Source organism: Cydia fagiglandana, chromosome 3 (assembly GCF_963556715.1).
Source record: "Cydia fagiglandana chromosome 3, ilCydFagi1.1, whole genome shotgun sequence".
NCBI classification, from domain to species: Eukaryota; Metazoa; Arthropoda; class Insecta; order Lepidoptera; family Tortricidae; genus Cydia; species Cydia fagiglandana.
Window position 1 is genome coordinate 12,177,188 of NC_085934.1, and position 16,025 is coordinate 12,193,212.

Below are 16,025 nucleotides of genomic sequence, written 5' to 3' on the forward strand. Positions count from 1 at the left end.
AACACTGAAGTACTTCGTCGTTGTAAGATGCCTGGCATGGAGGCGCTCTTGATGAAGGGTCAGCTAAGGTGGTGTGGGCATGTTTGGCGTATGAGTGATTGCAGACTACCGAAAGCCGTCTTCTATTCCCAGCTATCAGCTGGTAAACGGAACCAAGGTGGGCAACACCTACGTTACAAGGACGTGCTTAAGCGCCACCTAACTGCCTGCGGTATACCACCTGACAAATGGGAGGAGTATGCTTCCCTGCGGCCAGAATGGCGTTCCCGTGTCAAAACGAGTGTAAAAAACTTTGAAGACGCTCGTCTCACTGATCTTGACGCGAAACGTCAGATACGAAAGTCCCGGCCGAAACCCTCTTATAATTACACCTACAATATATCTGGTCAACTGTACTGCCCCACCTGCGATAGAATTTTTAAAAGTAAGTTCGGCTTTGCAAGCCACATTCGAGCTCACGCTCGTAACTATTAGCTAGGGTCGCCGTTGCCGATTACGGCATGGATAGCTATATATCACTGACCTGCATCAAGTTTTCATAAAAGTAGAGAGCTTATGTGATGAATACGGTGCGAGTGTGCGTATCTATTTTTAATGAGGCGGATACAATTTTGATAGGATATGGGACTATTGGGACTACTATTGCTATTCATGCCTATTAAACGTAAAGTAATATTTTACAGTCCTCCTTTCATATCTTTAAGGTGAGGTAGGCCAAGGCGCACAGCTACCCATAGTAAATCCAGTTTTCATAATTGATTTCTAGATTTATAATGAATCTAGAACGTCAATACAATACATCCAGAAAATAGAATTTCCGAACTAATTTTTACATAAAGCATGATCTATTGTATAATACCATAATAAATCAAACAACCTTGATTTAATTAATACATGTACTCGTATTAATTGATTTTGAAAAGCTGTTACAAATTTTTATTGCTGCTAAACTAAGAGAAGCCTTTGAATTAAGAACGTGAAAGACGCTTAAAATATACATGAAATAAGTTTGATTTGTTAGTACTGTGCGCCATTAGGAGTATTCCTAATATCCAGCAGTTCTGTTGACGTTGAGCCGAGCGCGAGCGGGGCTGCGGCGTTGCAGGCATTGCTGGCACGGGCGCGGGGCCGGGGCGGGGGATGCTGCGCGGGTGCGATCAATGAGGGCCCAGCCTCCGGCCCCGCGCCGCACCGCACTGCCTTAACCCCGCTGGAGTTCTCCGCACTCGCAACATTTGCCGAGAAACTTGGAGTGCCACTTTATATGTGTATGTACTTTTCGACTGGGTAAAATATGCGGCAATCTGTACGGCGTTCATTATGTATAAAACGGTGCCGTAAAAAACAGAAGGAAATTTTCGGCGTTGTAATTTCTGTTAAAATTCATACACAAAATGTTCGTTTGCCTGTTTTAAATTTTGATCCAGGTCTAATTTAAATGTTTTTCTAAGAATTTGAGTTGAAGTGCTTAAGTAAATATGTAGATACCTGCTGAAAATTCAGTGGGTGAGTTAGGACACACCTGTGCTACTGGAGCGATAACCGTACATCTTCGACTCTATTCACGTAGTAGTTAACTTCCATGTTACCAGCTGATAAGCGTATATCATCGCCTAATGAGGGGAGCTTAACGTGATCATCTAATTACGATAGCGCCAGTGGTAGTTCCAGATGATACACATCTTTGGTACACTTACATTTCAATTTATCTTAACCGCTCTTTTGTTGCCTGTTGGAAACTAAGTTCATATGATAATATTATCAATTATATTTTTATACGTTTTACTGTCTCCATCATTAACAAATAAATATTTTGACAGTTAAAGTTCAATTGTCCGTTATAAATATATGCTTTCACTGTAATGAAAATAATGAGAGATTAGAAGAGAGAGAGAGAGAGAGAGAGAGAGAGAGAGAAAGAGAGAGAGAGAGAGAAGAGAGTGAAACAATGAGAATGAAAGTAGCTAATTGTTGGATAAGAAGTGAGATAAATAGTTAGCTGCTAAGGACAATCGCGCATTTGACAGGCATACCCGTACCCTAAGTAACGAAGGTCTCAAGAACCACTGCCACCAGTTTTGACATTGACAGATACGCTCGTGTCTAAGTAAATTACGTTCTATACATCTCGCTTGCACTAATATGCGAGTACGAGCGAGATGCATAGAAAATAAATTACTTAGATGCCGTGGTGGTAGCCGTACTTAGAAGGTGTCAAGTGGGTCGTAAACCTCAGCCGTCAAAAGCAACCTCACCTCACCTTTGCTACATTACGTATTTTTGCTGCTCTGTCATGAATCTTGGACGTGGCTATACTCATATACACTCTAAAAAAAATTTGGTTGACCCTATCAATATCTTGATGTTCGTAATCAAGCATCTTGATTCCATACGAGCCTAACAAGAACTTAGATACATCAAACAAGGTAATTCTAATTGCTATTACTATTATTATGTAACTGAACCAATTAAGATGTTGTTCAATATTTACACGAAAAATAATTATGCTAACTAATTGATCTTAGCAAGATCAACTAAGGGCTTGATAATTATTATCATGATACTTAACTGTACCAATTAAAACAAACAAGTTACTTTAACTAAGATGTAAATCAATGTTAACATGAAGAATTACTGTATTAACTATTTGACCCAAATAAGTTCTACTAAGAACACGATTACACCGACTTATGCACCTTATTAACCTGAACTAATATATTGGTCAATTTGAATCTTAATTGTTTAATCATTTCAACTAAGATGTAAATCAATGTTAACATGAAGAATTACTGTATTAACTATTTGACCCAAATAAGTTCAACTAAGAACATGATTACACCGACTTATGCATCTTATTTAGTAGCCTGAACTAAGATATTGGTCAATTTGAATCTTAATTGTTTAATCATTTCAACTATGAAGCTTGTTTAGTACAATACCATTCTTGTTCAATTTGTACTTACTTTGTCTCATTTAATTCAATAAGTAGTTAATAAAATATAACAACAAAGAAAGAGATAAAACATAATTAAACTAAATCAGGCCCGTAAAGTTTTATAAAAAGGGGGTTAATGAATAAAACAAAAAATATTACAATAAGATAAGACGTTATTTATTCATATAAACAGTTCGCTTTCAGCGTTACCACTGGACGCATTCACACTCGTTGGTCCAATCGCGTTCACACTTGTTGGTCTATCCAAGCACACTACACTCACAGTATTACTACGCGAGTTTGGTTCAGATGTCACTGGTTATTTTTTATACAAACAAATCACAGTATTCCACACATTTTACAGTTTAAAAACCCATCTTCACGATTAAATTTTTCGTTTTTGTGAATTTTAATGGCTTCTCTTACCAATCTTGGTATATAGTGGCGTTCTGTCGAAATGACCTTGGGACTATGCAACTCGATCCAGCAGTGATTTGTACCCGACCCAAGGAGACGCTGAGCAATAGCTGACTTGCGTTATTGTTCTTGACCGCAGCGATATGTTCTTTAATTCTACAGGCAATAGTGCGTTTGGTCTGCCCAATGTGCGAACTACCACAACTGCACTCAACTTTGTATACACCAGGTTTTTCCAGAGGAACAATTAATTGAATGAGCTTAACGCAACTGCATGCTACTGAGACTGACTGTCGCACGGTCGCATGCGCCCTGAGAGGAGCGCGGGCGGGGCGAAGAGCGGGTACTTACTTATCTCTTGATTGATCGGATTAACGGATTATTTAATTTAATTATTAAGAAAATTGATTTAACAAATAATTCTTAGTAGAATGGAATATTAGTTTCGTAATTAATACAACAACTTGATCATAATAGGATTGAATGTTTTATCTTCGTTGTTCTAAATATTATATGTTTAGTTGATTGAACTACCAAATCTTATGTAAATCAACAAAGACAAAATAATCCAATGAACTATTAAAATATTCATAACTATTAACATATTTATCTGTTCTTATTAGTTTGTTAAGGATTGAATTAACCTACGTTACATAATTATGCCAACAAGTTAATAATAGATGCAAAGTATACAATTGTTAGGATTAATAACATACCTACTTTATTATTTCAATCACAGATACACTTATTGTTTTAAGTAATCAGCTTTCTTTGATTTATATAAGATCGTTATTGTTGTAATTAACTTAACGGCAACTAAGAGAAAACTGCTCTTAGTTGGTCTTCATTTTTTAGAGTGTAGGTACTTGATAGAGAAATCGCTGCTAGGGCTAAAGCTTTTACTCTGAAACATGTATTTTCACAATTACAGTTAAAAAAGCTCGATTTAAATACAATTGTGATTTAAATTTTATTGATAGAAACAAAGAAATAAATTAACAAACATAATAAAACTTACAAAAACTATAGGTAAAAAATTTGCCCCAGATCGCCGTCAACGGGCAAGGTGCCCAGAAGGCTGGCCGTATTTCCCCGCTGTATAGCGATGCTAATTAAATTAAAACAAAAATAAATTTAGTATACCAAGTTGTTTGGAAATTATGTACGAAGTATAATTTGGTATAATTATTCAAGTCGCTTTTTGGTGAACGAAAGCATCGCGAGGGAAAAGGACTAACCCCAAGGCTTAGTTTCCTTTCAGGGTTGCACGGTCTGATGGCATAGGCTTTTGTAAAAACTAGTAGTTAGGCCAATTCTGGGGAAAAATGACCGAGCGGACGCAGACCCAAGGTTCCCATGAGCCGTGGCGAGAAGCCGTAAAAGTAGAAGTGAAATGTGCGCTGTTTAAAGTTCGCCGAGCACTCTTATGAGTTCAAGGTACAAAAAGCTTGCTAGAAAATGCGTGTTTGTATGCACCGCAGTGGGTTGCTTGCTTACTGTAAGTAAGTACATATGTAACATATGTATTTCATTTATACATTATTATTATGTTTTATATGGGCCTATGAGTGTCGCTTCGACCAAGCTGTGATCTATTGTGACGGCCCTTTAAAGTTCATTACTAATGCCCGTTGAATCCAGGAAATTCCAGATTCTTTGGGCCGTAATGCTCTGTACCTCATAGGGTTCCAGTATATGTCGCCCTAGGTAGGTACTTCTTTTGGACATTAGTGGTCCGCAGGAGCAGAGAATGTGCATAGCAGTCTCCTCTGACTCTTGGCAGAACCTGCATGTCGCATCTTTTTTTTTCCCTATTTGAAACATGTGTTTGTTCAACTTGCAGTGTCCAGTCAAAATTCTAGTCACCGCACAAGTTTTGTGTCTTTTGAGCCCTAGAAGCTCCTTAGCAGTTTTACTGTTGAACCCTTTGATTAGAGCTTTCGAGTGTTCTTGTCCTTTTACGAACTTCATTTATACATAGTCTGGTTGTTTACCAATGGGGCACAGGGAAAAATAATTATACTGTATTTTTCTTATGCTAATACCTATTATAACCCCAAAAAAATGTTTGTATGTAAAGTCGGTTTACGGACGATAATTTTGCGTGATAACGTCATAAGAAAACGTGGCCGTAACGTTACCATGGAGTTCTGTCCACAGGGTTACCATGGAGATCTGTCCACAACGTGACACTTTTTCATGCATGCTAACGGTGTTCATCGATTGTTACTGAACTGACAACTTGTTTGCTTATAGCTTAACACTTTGAGTGCCCGGAATTCGCTTGGCGGGTTCTCTGTTCGTAGTCGCCTTCCTCTACAAAGCGGGAAAACGCTGGGACCGGCCACGAGAACGCACGAAAACGTTGGCAGTGAATGCGTTAATAACTATCTGCCATCTAAGAAGAAAAATCGTACAATTAAAGTGTGCGGTATCGTGAAAGCGGTAAACGTCGGGCAGCGGGCGCGGCGCGCTCGTAACGAGCGAACACCCTTCATTATCAGTTTCCGCGACATTAGCCGCGCGACATTCCGCGACTCGCTGCACTCGATCTACTGTGACGCTGCGTTTTTTTAATTTGAAAGTTCTGACTCTAATATACTTTTTTTTTGAAGCTTGAATTACGAGATAAACATTGGACTCAAATAAACATTAGATGGGAAAATCTTACGCTATTAAAGCTTAATATCTGGGAGACGGAGCTTTGCTTGGAAAATATATAAAAATTCAAACATGCGCGTTTTCACAGAGATAAGTAAGACCTAGCTGGATCGATTTATCAAAATCGCTGTCAACTTTGCTTGGTCTAGCTCAAGCACATTATTAACTTCATTACAGTAAATATTTTGAAATACTTTTTTCATTACCTATGTTGTGTTCAGTATTTCTTAGCGCCGAAACCAGCCAACATGACCGTAACGAAAAAGCTTCCACTTAAATACACTAGGTAAGGGGACAACTCCAAAGTTCATATGCGCGTTATGAGGGTCGTAAGGGCCAGATACGGTATTTTGACAGCTCAAGGGATAAATCTAGGGCACTATGTACTGTGGGCACAGAGCCTAGGGGCATAGCAGCGCAGGTGTGATTTTGTCACAACAAGGACGGTAATTAACTTACCAATTTCTAGTAGGCACGAGTACAGTCACCGGCAATAATATGTTACACAAGAAAGGCCGCAAACATATCTGACACGATCTTATTTGTAGAGCCGTAAGAGCGTGTCACAGTAACATATTATTGCTGGTGACTGTACCTAAAACGAGTATGCGCATGACGGGACCATTATAAAAAAAATATGAACTACAAACATAGTTAAGAGTTAAGCAATCAAAATTGATTGGCTATTATGACATTGATAACTAACGAATTTGCATTCCGGGAAATAATCAGAATACTTTTATTAGACAAACACAGGTTTTATGACTGGATCAAACAAAAAAATATTTTTCTTAAACATATGGGGAAAAAATTATAGTCTTTATGTTCGTGATAATAGGCTGCAAATATGAATACCTACAGGTCTTATAACTGGATCAAACAAAAAAACATTTTTCTTAAACGTATGGGGAAATATAGTCTTTATGTTCGTGATAATAGGCTGCAAATATCAATATGTAGGCATTTTAATGGATCGCCGGAGAAAAACACTATATTATACATCGACATGAAAAGAATTGCCGGCCTCTTATTAGCCGACAATACTTATTCCCCGGCGTCGGTAGTAATGTAGGTAATATTTATTTAATATTGTAATCACAGCAGCCTTAAAAGTAGAAAATAGTTTCAGGCTATGCATTTATAAACTAACTACATGTACTCGTAAAAAGATAAGGCCGACAGGTTCTTACCCAAAATGGGCACAATTTAAATAGCGAAACTGTTCGTAAATGTAAATTCGCAATCAAACACGCAATTGCATCGAATAGGAACAAAAAGTGAAGGTATTAGGCAGTTGCTAAATTAACTGCCGATGGATTATAAGGAATCAATAGATGCAATTGTCGAACGCAATCTTGTTGGAAGTCTTTATTAGGCCAACTGAAGCAAATGGTACTTAAATGGCAAATGTGTTCTGTACTAGGAAGTTTGCGAAACTTGGAGAAAGCGCCTAAGGAGTAGCTAGTGAATAGCCCGCTTCGAACAAAAGCGGTTCATTTGCTGGAAACTAGGCGCAATAATGACCGTCCCATAAGTGAAATGTCAAAAGTAAAGGTTAAATGTTACGAGTGCACGGCGTGGGCTATGGACTGCAGCCTGGGGTGATATGCCATGCGCTTGCGAAGTTGATCGCTTAGGCGAATACATTTTAAGATCACTTTTCGATCTCGAATACTTGTTATGGAAATAGAGGTCAAGTTTCTATGGTTCGTTGAAGAACTCGACTTGCCTAGGCTCGTGCAAGCAATGCGAATAGACGGCCTGGAGGCTGCAGGGCTATTGCATACTCATAGCGGCGCCGGTTGCGGGCTAAGTATTGAATACCTATGGACGAAAGCTTGGCCTGGAAACTTCATGTTAACTTACTAAAATATTATAATTCAATCGTACGTTTTTCAAGATTAGTTTAGATCTTTTCATCATCAGCCATTGCTGAAAGTATTGCCGACAGGAAAAAACGAAGAGTTGAGTTAAGAAACCGAGACTTAAAAATCATTAATAGGTAAATATACGAGTTTCTAAGATGCGCAATATTTAATATATGAAGAAATACATAGTTTAATTATAAATACTTAATTAAGGTTTTAAGTAGGTATAGTACACGTCGTATTATGAGTAAATTACAAAAAAATTGTACATAGTTAAGCACACACCTAATTAGTCTAAAGTTAATTGATTCCATTGTGTTACCACAGTTAAGCTATTTCTATTTAAGTTAGATGAATGAAAGTTTCTTAGCGTAGGTACGCTATAGACTTATATGTGTACGAATGATGTACAATAAATACAATTTACATAGTTAATTTTCGCAACACAAGTGAATCAATTAAGTTAAGACTAATGACAGCTTCTTAACTGCGCTTAATTACGTACTTTGTTGCAATACACTCATATGATTGCATAGAGCTAACACAATAAATGTTTTATAAAGATGTTATATTTGCAGCTATTGTGTACGTGTATCTTGTAACAGGAAACAGGGTCACAGCTTTATTTCCCAGATGGGTCAGGCACAGGCACGACGACAGTGCCCAAAAACTCGGGCTTACTTTCTGATTTATAGACGTAACATTTCTCATTACTTAAAGGATGAAGGGTTCATGTTTTACTTTACGTTTCACTATTAGGTACCTACACACTAAACGGGAAGAACTTCTAATCTAGGAAATGTAAAAAAAACTTAACTAAGTACCTACTTAAGGTTCTTTTATTCCTACTGTACTTCGTGGAAACTTTTGTTTCTAGGTACTTAGAATCAAAATTAAAATATTTTTAAAAATCGACAAAAAAACAATAATTTAACCATCGAAAATGCTCACAAAATTTCACGAGAATCTGTTGAGAATTGCGACCTGTAGAGGTGAACATCCGGACATACGAAAGCATTTTTGCCCAAGCTGAAACGGAGACCTTCGCTTACGCTCGGTCATTTAAGTAAACACATTCTTATCTCATTGTATGGCATGGTACCCAGGTCGAATAAAGATACAAATAATGATGTTTGGAAATTGTGGGATTTTTAAGGAATATTTTTTGTGAAATCCGTACAAAGGTAATTTACCTTACTTAACCTTCTAATCTTTCATTATTTAACCAAGGATAAAAATAAATTTCCAAATTCTGAAAGAAGTAGGGCTTCGATTTTTTAAAACGGCCGAGCTTTGTTTACGCCAGGTGGATTGTACAACACCGTAGTAATGGTTTACACCAATTTATTTTCTGCCGACCACCGCAACCGGGATAACTTTTATTTACTTTGTTTTGCCTAGTTTCTAGTTGTGTTACCATTTGGAGCGCTAACATATTGTGGAACTTTCTATGTCGGTGCTGGCATCTCTAGACAGCCGCGCTAGAATGTAGCTTTTAATGGGTTTGAACGGTTAAGGCAAGTAGGCAAATGTTTTGTCTTAATGAGATTATCAGCCGTATTCGAACAATGAGATACGTCAAATACTAGATTTTGAAACGATGTGGGTCGGATATGTCAGTGTCAAACAAGTGTCGAATACGGCTGTTTGTTCAACTTTATCCTCTTGACGTCTAGAAAAAAGGACGTTCTTAATATACTGCGTATACTTACTTACAATAAGTACAGATAGGGGGAAATGTAAGGATTTCTGGTTGACTACAGAACCCTACACTGAGCGAGGCCCGACATGCTCATGGCCGGTTTTTACAAAGGGAGAACTTAAAACGGCTTAACTGATGAATGTACCTATATCAAATAATAGTTACTTAGATTTTAGTTACATATGTTAAAAATGAATTTACTAACCTTATAAATTCATCAACCAGCTTTTTCTTTCTTACAGTTCATATGTACATATGTCAGCAGGACAACAACTACTACCTCGAAATTTTGGCACACGTTTCGAGAGTCACAACTAATATAAATTAAAACACTATCTGAGAATTAATTCAAAGATTTAGGGTTTAGTTAGACTATTACAGCTATATTATTATAATTTATTGTTACCTCAAATACGTATACTTGTATAGGTAGGTACGTGAAATTCGAAAATACGTATACGGAGCACTCAATAATTTATCAGCCCGAAATAAATGTTAAAATATATGTATGTACATAGAAAAAGTGCCCAGGGCTGGAATCCACCAGCGTCCTCTGCTATCGCGGCGGCAGGTGCCGAAACCCCTCGGCCAACCGGATCACACCGACATGGGTCGAATTTTTCCAACGTATATATGCAAACACGGAGGGTTTATAATTTACATAGCAATGTTTCTAGTTGAAATAACACAAATTAAAATATAGGGAAAAAAATCTAATATATTTTATTAGTCCTTATCGAAACCATGCAGTAGGTACAATACCGGGGTATTGCAGTTCATTGCTTTCCTAACAAACATTTTTTTTACATGACGCGTGTAGTAAAGTGACTGCGCACGCGACACACACACGTGGCTTTTTAGCTAAAGCAATTTCAACTCTATTTCCTATTGAAAACAGTTCATTAATATTGTTTTGTGTGAGGTGAAGTCGCGTGACCGCTGAATGGCTGCCCGCAAATTGCACATTACACGCATTCACCTCTGCAACCGGCCATTACTGCATTCCCGCTTATTACTTCATAACTAAACTGACCATAGAAAATGTTACATTTTTTGCCCTAAAGCAATATCGATTTATACCTATGAAACGATATGTTATTTAAAGGACACAAGTTTCGCAAATTTTAGTGGGCTCCGAGTTATTTCGGATACTAGGAATGGGGAAAAAATAATGCGCTTTGATTTGAAGTTAGATATCGTAGGATGGCGTTGAAGTAGTTTATTTGCCTATAATAATTATGTATGTATTTTCCGAACAAATGATAATGTCTTTATATCGTTAAAATGTTGCTGTAAAAATCGTAGCTAAGGGAGTATAAATACCACTCACTCGAACTACTGCTAACTCGGGTATCGTCGATTTGGAGGTTACTAGAAAACTCAGACTTGAGATTAAATACTTTTATTATTTCTCTTCCATTAATCTAGCTTAGGTATTATTACAAGGTTGTTCCTACTTCCACGACCAACACTAGAATGTCGCAACTGGCCCGGTTCCCCATCGTTGCTCCCTTCCCCCTTCCAATCACTAATCACCTGTCAGAATTTCCACCAATCACCGATCAGTATTTTCGCGCCATAGACGGCTGTCTATGGTATAATGGCGTATGGCGTACCGCGCATTTCATCGACCAATCCTCGATAAGTATTTACCCGCCATTTCAATATAGACCGAAATTGTCTATGTTGAAACGGTGTTTCCATGTTTTTTTATTGAAAATAACAATCAAATTAAGGCTGCTATACACGAACCCTAACAATCGACCATCCTGATGACGGTTCCGTCCCGGAACACGTTCCCAGGTGGAAACCCTAACAATCGGGATCTTGACCAGTTGCACAAACTTCACATCATAAAGTTTAGGTAGGTACGTATTTGTTAGTATTGTTAAGTAACAACACTAACAACTACTAGAATTGAATATTTTTAATCTTACTTTTACATACAAATTATATATATTTAAAATCAATTAAATAGTATTCAATTCAAGTTGTCAAAGAACCAACAACTATATTATATTACACTCGTTTTAAATAACTTTTACAGTTTTATAAATCTCAAACTCGACTCGCGTATCACGACATGTACTTATGAATTCGAATAATCAGATCAAAACTATCAATAATGGCAAAAATGGCTTTCATATGAAATAAAACAATTTGGCTAGATTACATTTATGAATACCTATGAATTTAATCACATTCTGATATTTCGAGCCCCGATAGTCAACGAACTGATTGAGTAAAAATATATTAAATAATTGTTTTATTTCATAGATAAATTTACTTGATTGAAGATTAAATACATTAGTCAGTGACCATAAATGCCAATAACATGTCTCGATGACATAAATCGACTAGCTTACAAATCAAAATATGTTGTATAATCGAGCAAATCATTCATACAATTTCATGATCAATAGAAAAAGCAACTTTCGAAAAATCACTTAAGACTTACTGCCGATCGATTAGCAGTAGCTTGCAAAACTAGTGGAGTACCCAACGATCGATTATGGGTATCCACTTTAAGAACCTTGGTTTTCGTCCGATCGAATAACGAAAAACCGACTAAAACCCCGAACGATCGATTATCGGGTTGCCTTACCGTTGGCCCCACAAGCCGATCGATTACTCGTGACGGGCGCGGAAGGACTTGATCGAGTTGCCTCGCCGTTGACCTTAGGAGCCGATCGAATACTCCTAAAGGTGCGGGAGGACTTTCGCAGCATCGAAACACGAGTCAATCGTCGTGGTCTGAAACAACATTAATCATCCTGTAGTTACATGCTACTTTTACTATGTTGGAATACAAATGACAATATATATTTATAATCGACTTATGACATTAGTCTCGAATATTATCATCATCATCATTACTGTTACTATTAGAGTCCGAATCATCGTCATTTACCTCGAGGGCAGCAATACTGATCCAAGGTTTTATACGGTCCGCAGCAACCGTCGTAGGTCGTCGATTTTCTGTACATGACAGCCCTGGCACGGGAGCAACCGTGTATCTATCCATACCTAAATCCTTAATAATACGGTAAGGCCCTATGAATGATGGCATAAGTTTTTTACTCTGACCGTCGTTGTTAAAACATGTCTTAGTTATTTTGACAAGGTCTCCTACTTTGTACAAGCGAGCTGGTCTCCTACCTTTGTCATAATATTTTTTTTGTTTATCCTGTTCTGCATCTATCCTAGCTTTTACTTCGCTACGAATATCGGATACATCCCTATCATCTCTGGTATCACGAGTGATTATGTTCAACGCGGGGTTCACCTCACTATTCATACCCGGACCAAACATTACCTCTGAAGGTGCTCGCCCAATAGTCTTTTGAATAGTGTTATTGAGGCCCCACTGAACTTTCCCCAGGTGGCTATCCCAGTTCTTTTCGCCAAACTTCACACTCAGCGACCTCAAAGAGTCGAGCACGGTGCGGTTATACCTCTCGACTTGACCGTTTGATCGGGGGCTAGCTACCGCATTTAGGATGTGCTTAATACCTTTGTCAAGGCAAAAACGCTCAAAGGCGCGAGAGGTGTAACAACTGCCGCGATCGCTAATAAGACGGTCAGGGTTCCTAAACGTGCAAAATATATCTTCTAAGGCTTTGATTGTATTCTGTGTGTTAGTATTTCGAACAGGCTTCAAAAAACAGAATTTTGTGAAGCTATCCACAACAACAAGCAAATGGGTGTAGCCTTTATTGGATTTGACGAAGGGTCCAAGGTGGTCAACATGTAGCGTGTGGAAGGGTACTTCCACTTTTTCGATAGGGTGAAGTAAACCCTCGCGAGTACTTACATTGTTCCTTCCGTACGCACACTCAATGCAAGAGTTGACGTACTTCCTAACGAATTTGGTCATCTTGGGGAACCAATAACTTTTTCTGATTCTCTCCAAGGTCTTTTCTACCCCAAAATGACCAATTTCGTCGTGGTTTAATCGACAAAGTTGCCACCTCGCACCCTTCGGTACAACCCATCTAACTTCTTCCTTATCACCACCCAAATAACGGTATAGCTTGTTTTCCTTTATGACATAATTGTCCTTTATATATCGCAAACCCTTTTCGTCCACCCCGTCACTCAAAATTGCCCTTATCCTATTTAACTCCGAATCACCTAACTGAAGAGTATGCAGCCAGTCCTCTTCGCTGATGGACATTACGATTGGAAATTGATCCACAAGAATATCTGACGGTTCCGCAATTGGGTTACGAGAAAGAGCACCTACGTGTCCCATTTTCGTGCCAGCTCTATATTCGACGGAACAGTCGAACTCCTGTAGTGTCAACCACCAGCGCGCTATCCGAGGGATAAGATCCCTTTTCGAGAACGTCGACCGCAAGGCACTACAGTCTGTAACAATCTTGAATTTTCGCCCTAACAAGTAGACCCTGAATTTACGAAGAGCGCATACCACTGCCAGAGTTTCCAACTCATATGAGTGGAAATTCTTCTCTTCTGGAGAAGTTTGACGGCTGAAATAAGCAACGGGGTGAAAGGGATCGTTATCTGAGGATCGTTGCAGAAGTATGCCCCCGACACCTAGCCTACTAGCGTCCGTGTGTAGCTCCGTCTCGGCTGCCGGATCGTAAATAGAGAGTATGGGCCTTTCAACTAACCTTGCCTTCAGATTTTCGAACGCCTCTTCCTGACTATCTCCCCACTCCCAAATAGAATCCTTCTTTAGCAGTTTGCTGAGCGGCAATGATATCTGAGCGAAATCCCTAACGAACTTCCGAAAATAACCCGCCAACCCTAGAAATTGACGTACGTTGTGAACGTTCTCAGGTCGGGGAAACTTAGACACGCTCAAGATTTTCTTTTCACCTGGCTTAACTCCTCTAGCACTAACCTCATACCCCAAATAATCAATCTCCTGACGCAAAAAGTGACATTTCGACATATTGAGAGTAAGGTTCGCGCTTTCGACAGCCTTCAACACGTCTTCGAGGCGCTCTAAGCATTCCGCGGGGCTTTGACCATAAATGAGAATATCGTCGATGTATGCTGTCGCCTTACCAAATCGGGCCGATCCTAGTATTGAATTGATCATGCGCTGAAAGACAGCAGGAGCATTTGCTAGCCCGAACGGCATGCGATTAAACTCGTATTGACCGTCGGGGGTAACAAACGAGGTGAAGTGTTTGCTATGCTCTGAAATGGGAACTTGGTAATACCCAGAAGCGAGGTCGAGAGTGATAAACCAAGACTGCCCAGCGAGGCGAGCTATCTCGTCCTCGATAATGGGCATAGGGTATCTTTCTTTCACAGTCACCGAGTTCAACATTCGATAGTCGACACATAACCGAAGAGATCCATCTTTCTTTCGAACAAGAAGAATGGGACTCGCGTAGTCGGACACAGACTCTCTGACTATGCCAGCCTCTAGCATCTCTCCTACCATTGAGCGCACCTTTTCTCGTTCGTGATGAGATAGCCTATAGGGACGATAAACGACCGGACGTTGACTGTTCAATTCAATACTCATCTCAGCAGCGTTGGTGCAACCTAGACTAGCAAGAGAAGAAGCAAAACAATGCCTATATTTCTTCAGTAAGTCTAACAATTTATCTCTATCATCGGAAGACACTCCGTCGCCTATCCGGACCTGCTTTACATCAAACTCTGTCTCGATACCTGTATCTGTGGGGACCTGGGCAACTTGCTTAGAATAGAATAGAATAGAATTCTTTATTGCGAAACCATGGTACATTTTGTTGTTACAGTAAAAGGTTGTGAGAACACATGGCACCCTGTTAGGGCATTGCAAATAAAATCTTACATCTAGGTAGTTTATAAGCATTAGGACTATGCCTAATTTAAAATTAAATTAAAACATTTTCTACTTACAATTAAATAGTTGTACCTACTTAACTACATTATTATTTACACAGGGGATTAGTATTAGTACCTGGTAGTTACAAAAGAAAGTTATCTTCCATGAACTCTTGGACGGAATAGTATGCCTTCTCTATTAATACGAATTTTAATTTTGATGTGAATGAATTTAAGTTTTCTATGTTTCTGATATTGTTAGGCAGTTTATTGTAAATCTGGATGGCCCTGAAATAAGGGCCTTTTTTGTAGATGTCTAAAATTGGTTCCGGAGGGACGAGCTTATTATTTCTACGTGCGCTTTTACAATATTCAAATAATTTTATATTCTTTCTGACAAAAATTGAAATTTCTAGAATGTACAGAGAGTGGAGAGTCAGAATTTGGAGGTTGGTGAAATGTTTCTTGCAACTGTCGATTTGTTGTATATTAGTAAGTATGCGGACACATTTTTTTTGGGCTATAAAGAGATCATGAACGTCACTGCTATGACCCCATAATATAATACCGTAACGAAGCCAAGCTTGAGCGTATGAGTGGTATGCGGACAAGGCGCACTCAGTATGTGTGTTTGCCTTTAGGATGCTCA